General features: G+C 34.3%; 1 protein-coding gene across 2 annotated transcripts in view; it reads right to left on the bottom strand.

Moving 5' to 3' along the window:
• The window catches only part of LOC102761035 (cysteine-rich secretory protein 3), a 21649-nt gene extending 20691 nt beyond the window's left edge, over positions 1-958 (bottom strand). Inside the window, exon 1 of one of the 2 annotated variants that reach the window (XM_006765712.2) lies at positions 888-958. The gene's annotated coding sequence lies outside the window, so the exon portion shown is untranslated. Of the gene's footprint in view, positions 1-861 lie in introns of both variants that reach the window. The other variant, XM_015565313.1, reaches the window with a different exon arrangement.
• Between the last annotated feature and the right edge of the window lie 6519 nt (positions 959-7477).

Below are 7477 nucleotides of genomic sequence, written 5' to 3'. Positions count from 1 at the left end.
GCATCTTCAGATCTTCTCTGGCAATAGTATAAGTCCTCCCTAAGCTGCCTGCCTCACATTCAGCCTCGGAGGAGAAAGGCATTAATAAAAGGTTTCGAAAGTAAAATCTTTCCTCTCCGAGGTAAATAACTTCTTACATGTTGTCCTTAGGTAGCTCTGTGGTTTTTTAGTTTCTGTTCCTCCAGAGTCACTTCTTATTATTAGAAACATAAAGTTCTATGTGGAAATTGCTTCCTTATATAAAACATACAAAACAGATATTCTACTTAATTATTTATGCAAATTAGCTGCCTGAGTAGATTGACTTTTGATTGGGAATTTTCAGAAAGTCTTAAAAAATTTTGTATAAGTTGAGAGTGCATTTTGGGGGAAATTGTATCTTATACTGATAATCTTTAATAGAATATTTTTTATCTCAAATAAGTACTATAATTTGGTTTTGATGGATTTAAAACTATGAACAACACCTTCCCATTCTTAGTTTAATAATGTCTGTGTTAACACAGACCCATATATGTGAATATTAGCAAATTATTAATATATGGACATATGTACAAACATATGGCCATACTTTTTTATTTTTCTATTAAAGGGAGTTTTAGTATAATTGTTTCCAAAAGTCATAGACATGGAAATGAGTTATATTGCTTATTTTATAATGAAAAGCAAAAAATTCATACAGATGTTAAATTTGATAAAAGTGCTTTTGCTATATTATAGCTATTAAGAAGAGTATAATAACTTAAAGTTATTATTCTCTATAAAAGTTATCAATAGAGTTTCTGAAAATCATAGATTCATTTACTAGCTATCATTTACCACTGCCAAGGCATAAACATATTGACATCATATAATGTTCACCTCAAAATAGAGCAGTTGTCACTTACGGTTGGTGCTCAGAGCAAGGTAAAGAGTCTGCTTTATCTGTAGGAAGAAGGAAAGTGGGAGGAGAGAAGGCTAGAGAGGTATATATGCATTACACCTATTTCCTGTCTATTGGCAAACACTGTTTGTGCAAGTAAATCTAAACCAACAAAGTCTGAAACAGGATTTGTCATACCAATAGTCTCAAATTTCATTGTTGGTTGTCTAACTGAAGTTTTAGGATTCTCCTCATGGCGTTTTTAAGTAAATGGCTATTTCAAATTTAACTGTTGGACACTTAGTCTTTGGAGCTCATATACTATTATAATTTATCCTCATTTTTGCCAATTAATATTTTGACAATTCTGAACCAAATTATTCTCATTACAACATTAGAGTTTTCAAGTTTACTCCTGTATGAGTAAAGCTAAGCTTATTATTTTCATCAACTATGGAGAATACAATATTTTCTTACAATGATCTACGATATTCATTAGTATTCTGTTGGACCTTACTGTTTTGGAGAATAATTAATATTTCATGTTTATATGAGATCACAGTGCTTTTCAAATGGCAAAGGACTCTATAACTGTTGGTATTTCTAAGTTTTAAATTCTCTTGATATTAAAATTGTTTTTTTCTGGTTGTATGGAGTCCAAGATACACTTGATCTAAATTACATAGTAAGTTATCAGCATTTGATTCTGTTCATCCATAAAAGGCTTTAATTATTGCAGTTTTGTTTCCATATCTCACAAATGAAAGAGGGTGGACTAATAATTTCAGGTTCTCTCTACCTCTAAAGTGTAATGATTTTAAATACTGCTTTTTTATAAATGAAGGAGTATAAATAAATCACAAGTAGTGCATACATAGCACTGTCGCTATGTCACTGGGTGCTCATGTTAGCATACAGTTTGCACAATGTGGTGTGAAATTCAATCATCTCTGTTCATTTAAAGTTTATACTAGCTTGATTGAGTTACACGGCAAAAGGCACTAGCGTAGACCAGTGCCTGTGATATGATAGCACATAATTTAATTATAGCTAATTATAAGTTAAATAATTGAATATTGCTTTACATGTTATCTATAAGAGAGTTTAGAACTCCAGATAGATTTTGCCATACAATAAAAATAAAGCTTCAACCATTCAGCTTAAAAGTCTCCAGCTAATCTCTAAAATATATATTACCCCATTTCATGTGATGTGGGAGCTCTCAATAAGCTGAATCACCACTAGAATCAAGTCACCTTGGAGTCACTGTCTATGCAACGATTTTTCTGTGGGAGGATGTGTTCTGTGGGCAAGACCAGACCCAGAAGCACCCTGAGCCCAATCCTACCCTCTACTTAAAAGTGTGGAATATTGTTAACAGAGATGGTATGCATGACTAAGTAGTTCTATGGGAAAAGTGGATGAAAAAGTGTACAAAAATGAGAAATTATATATATAAACTTATTATTAGCACTTATTAGATATTCTCTAATTTTATATCCATAGTTATGATGAAGTGATCACTACATTCACCATGCTATTTAGGTATTTTGCTTGTCAAATATTAGCACTCTTATTATTAAGTTAAACAAATACTAAAAAACGTGGCCCTTTAGGATTATAAAATACCACACACATACTGGGCTGACAGATTGACCTTAAACTTTCAAAATTGTTTGAAAACACCTTTGTTCCTTCATCTCCCAGGATTAGTATGTTCTTTTCTGTATGTACATCAAGCATGGTCATTGTTGGTCCTTCATGACCCAGCCCTCCCAATTTTATCAATGAGTATATGCCAGCTTATTTGTATTTGCATAACCAGAGTTTATGTTAAAAGGGCCAATCATTTGCTCCTGTGTATATAGTTAATTCCAACTGTTCTAATTGAATTCATAATTGTGTATTGATCTCAGTGACCATTGCTATTAATCAATACATTCTGTTTAGGCCAGTGGTTCTCAACCTTCCTAATGCAGCGACCCTTTAATACAGTTCCTCATGTTGTGGTGACCCCCAACCATAAAATTATTTTCGTTGCTACTTCATAACTGTAATGTTGCTACTGTAATGAATCGTAATGTAAATATCTGATATGCAGGATGTATTTTCATTGTTATAAATTGAACATAATTAAAGCATAGTGATTCATCACAAAAACAATATGTAATTATATATGTGTTTTCCGATGGTCTTAGGCAACCCTGTGAAAGGGTCGTTCGTCTCCCAAAGGGGTTGTGACCCACAGGTTGAGAACCAATGGTTTAGGGAATGTTGTTTTTCTTCTTAAAATTAATTCTCTATTCTTGGGTTTTGACCAGTACACTCTGACCAGATTGGCTAAATAAAACACAGGTTCTCTCCTTCCCTAACTGACTGCTGCCTTTTGGGCACTTCTGTGCGGACCACCCCAAAGTAACTAGTTACTGCAAAGGTAAATAGCATGCCTGCCTTATAGCTGACCCATGAGGCCCAGATTTCTATGACTTTTCCTTCCCAGGTAACAACTACACCTACTAGTTAAGAGCACAGTCTTTGGAAACTGTCAGGTCTGGGAAATCTCCAAGTTCCGGTTTTCTCTTCTATAAAATGTTGATTTTCATATCATAGGTTTGTTTTGATGATTGAAAGCATATTATATTTAAAATTATTAAAACAATGCCTGGCATCTGATGCTCAATGAGTGGTACTAATGTTTTTATTGTCATTTTCAGCAAAACCTTGTATTTTTTGAGCATCTAAAATGTTTCCATAAATGCCTTTTGTTTGACACAGTTGCTAAAACAGACGTTTTTATAAGATCTTTTCTGTTATTAGACATCATGGGAAAGAATCAGTATAATTTAAGCAGTCAGTATTCAAGGCCCAGTTCTATTAGAGACCATCAGGGTGACCTTAGTAAAAGGATTGATCATCTCTGGTCTTCTGTATCCTTGCTAAGAATTGAGGAGGCTAGACCTAAACTCATTTCAGAATTAACATTAATTTTGCCATGCCCTCATCAATAAAGTTATTTATAAGTGAGGTGTCTTGTTGAATTGTATTAATCATTGTCTTTAATGTATTAATTTAATTTAGTGACATTAATTTTCATAGAAAGGATCATTTATGTACCAATTTGTATTGTTCTCTCAGTTGTATTGTTTCCTCAGTCCTTGTGATTAATTCCACAATTACTTCCTTTTATTAATTAAATATATTTAACGTATAACTGGGCAAAGGTATGCAATATATTAAGTTGATACGTTTATATACTGCAATATGATTGCCATTATAGTGACAGCCTATGTTACATAATTATCCTTTGTTTTTAGTGGTTGAAATAACTAAGTTACAGTTTCTTACCAAGTTTGATATTGTCTCTATGCACTCTACTGACCATTAGATCACTAGGGCTTATTATTTCCTACTCATTATAAATGTGTACACCCTTAAAGAATATTTGTCCTGTCCCACTTCCCTATTCCCTGGAAATCATTTTACTGTCCATGTTTAAGAATTTGGATCCTTTAGATCCACATGTAAGTGATATCATATATGCTGCCCTTGTTTTTCTGACTTATCTCACTTTGCATAATGTGCTCAACATCTGTGTTGTGGCAAATGGAAGGCTGTCCTTTTTTTCTCATGATTGAATACTTTTCATTGTACAAATATACCACATCTTCCTCAATTCATTCTTTTTTAAATATATATTCCCAGGTACATGCCCTTGACCGGAATTGAACCTGGGACCTTTCAGTCCGCAGGCCGACGCTCTATCCACTGAGCCAAACCGGTTTCGGCCTCAATTCATTCTTATCATTCATACTCCTAATTATGTGAGCACAATAGTAAATTATGTGTTATTTTCTTCAGTGTATGAGCAATTTACATCTATACATACATATAAACATATATATCTCTTAGGTCAGGTTCCTTAAAAATAGAGAGGAGGCACCAATTAGGTTGCTTATGGTCTATTGAAGAAGTGCCCTTCAGAAGGGAGTGGAGTAGGCCTGGGAAGGGCACAGAGCTAAGGAAAAGCATGGTCTCAAATAAAGTCTAGCCTTTACCTGATCAACAGGGGTAGAGGGCCAGATAGCCTTTTCTAAGATATGAGCCCATCAGCCATTAGCAGTGGTGGGATGACGAGACTTCCTGAGCAAGGTGTCTCCCTATGACCACAAGCATTTCTCCTGAGAAGGGGAGCTCATGTGGGCACTTGGTGACCAGTGCCCATGGCAGCTGGGGTCAGAGGTATTGCCCTGGGACAGAATCTCTGTGAGCTTTGGAAATAACATCCACCACTCAGTGGGTAATACTTGCATTATTGTAATCAGGGCATATTATAAAGGTGATATAAGGAATAGTGAAGGCATTTATCTTCTGCATGACTCAGCTATTTCATCTGAAAAACGACAGGGCAGATTAATTTAAAAACCTTTCCACTCCTAAATTCCCATATCTGTTTTAGGAAAAGAGAAACAGAGTTCTATTTTTTCCCCCCTCTTACTACCTAGATGGATTTCATTGCTAAGTCATTGACTTTTATTAGTCTTGGTTTTATTACATATACAAAAAGGATAAAAATAATACCTAGTGTTGTGAGGCCTTAATAAATTTAATGTGTGGAAAACATTTTATAGCAGTATCTTGCACATAGTAAGTGTCCCATAAATACTAGCAATCATGAGTGTATATAAAGTAAAATTACAATACAACCTGTTTAAAGATCTCTCTCAGAGGTAAGGCAAGGTGGGGGGAGGGGGAAGATTAACTAGATATTTCATATGCATATATGTATAATCCAAGGACACAGATAATAGAGTGGTGAAGGCCTGGGGAAAGAGGAGGGTGCAAGATAGGGGTGGTGGTGGGGACAAGGGCAGGGTAGAAGGGGTTAATGGGGGGGGAGTGGGACATCTGTAATACTTTCAACAGTAAAGATAAAAAAAGAAAAAGAGAAAAATCAAAAACACTATTACTTTAAAAAAAGAAAGAGGAATAGGAAAGGAAAGAGACAGAGGTATATCAACTTTTGCATAGTTTTAAGGAAGCAGAAAAATCCTGATCACTGTACTGCTTAAAGCCAATATAAGTTAAAAGGAAATTCTAGGAGGAAAAATATCTCTTCAGAGCAAATTTATTTTTGAAATTTACTTTAAGTATAGTGAAAGTGTTACTTATTAAAATAAAGTTCATAAAAGTAGAAAGTAATTTGTTAAGGATTACACAGTTAAGTGTCTTCCATGGAAATCCTGGCACCTAGCTCAACTCCAAACTCTACAGAAGTGAAGTTATTAAGGAAGAATTTGTTTTGTCAAGCAAATCTTACCTTTGCTGTTCTCAAATTCAGTATCAACAAACAAAATATAAATACAGGACATATTTTTCACAAAGAAAAACAATTTTTTTTTTCATGGCAGGAGCTGAGTCTTGTATGTCAATTCTTAAAAGTGCTGGTACATAATAGGGATTTAATAAATATTTGCTGAAAATTGGCTGAGCACAAAGTAGGACCATAGAAGAGATATAAACACATCCTCCCAAGGCAAGTACTTTTTAAAATTGCTCAGGCTCCCCAGCTAAAAAGCCAGAAGTTAGCTTCCTGGTTATCATTATAACCACAGTGCACACTCTGAAAGAACACTAGTGTATTTGAAAGAAGACTATTTTTTATAAAATCACTGAAGGTCTTATCAATTGTAAATAAAAATAGTAACACATTTTAGGGTAGTTTATTATAGTCTCATTTATATATTTGATTCTTTATTGCAAAATAGTCAGACTTTTTTCTCCAAAGTTAATAGTCAATATATATGACCTACTTGGAAGATGATAAAAAATGACTGGCATTTTGAAAACCACCCACCAGTAGGTAGTTGTGTTTGTGTTTATTTTATTGTTTAAAGTCTTACAAATAGTAGTACATATGTCTCCTTTTTTCCCCCATTGACCTTCCCCAGGCCTCCCCTACCCCCCAGCACATGTCCTCTTCTTTTAAAAAAGAAATAGCTACTCCTGTTGTTCAGAACAAATTGCGAAGATACAGAAACTCGTGACTCATATTTTCTACTAATAGTAATGGTCACCATGTGTTCTTTGCGGGACTGCTTTTGAGACACAGGGAGGGGAACAAAAGAGAAACTTTAATTATTAATTTCCCTGCAGTATCCAAAATAGGAAACTGGCTTGGTATTTTTAGAGATTTACAGAATAGGTATCTGGTTCAAGAGACTCATGTCCTGGCAAAGAGTAGAAGCAGAAGAAGAATAGCTAAGATAAGAATATGCAAAATTCAGATGCCATAATTGAATTCAGAAATTTGGAATCCACAATGGCAAGGAGAACCTCACAATTAGGAATACACTATTATTTCTGCATAATCAATTTCTTAATTGTATTGTTTTTTGGACAGCTTGGATACAGTACCAAAGAAGTTTTTAAAGGATGAATATGAGTGGCATATGCATACCTAAAGCTGTTTTTGTGTGACTTCTGAACATTAAAATACCACAGCATGAAATAAGATTCTTAGGGCACAATACTTTTTCCCTAAAAATTCTGTATGCACTGGAATGTTTTAGGTGACTTTAAATATATAGTTAACCTAAATTTTCAGCTTGAAAAACT

This window comes from Myotis davidii, unplaced genomic scaffold (assembly GCF_000327345.1).
Source record: "Myotis davidii unplaced genomic scaffold, ASM32734v1 scaffold240, whole genome shotgun sequence".
Taxonomy (NCBI): domain Eukaryota; kingdom Metazoa; phylum Chordata; class Mammalia; order Chiroptera; family Vespertilionidae; genus Myotis; species Myotis davidii.
This window is presented reverse-complemented; position numbering and strand designations above follow the sequence as displayed.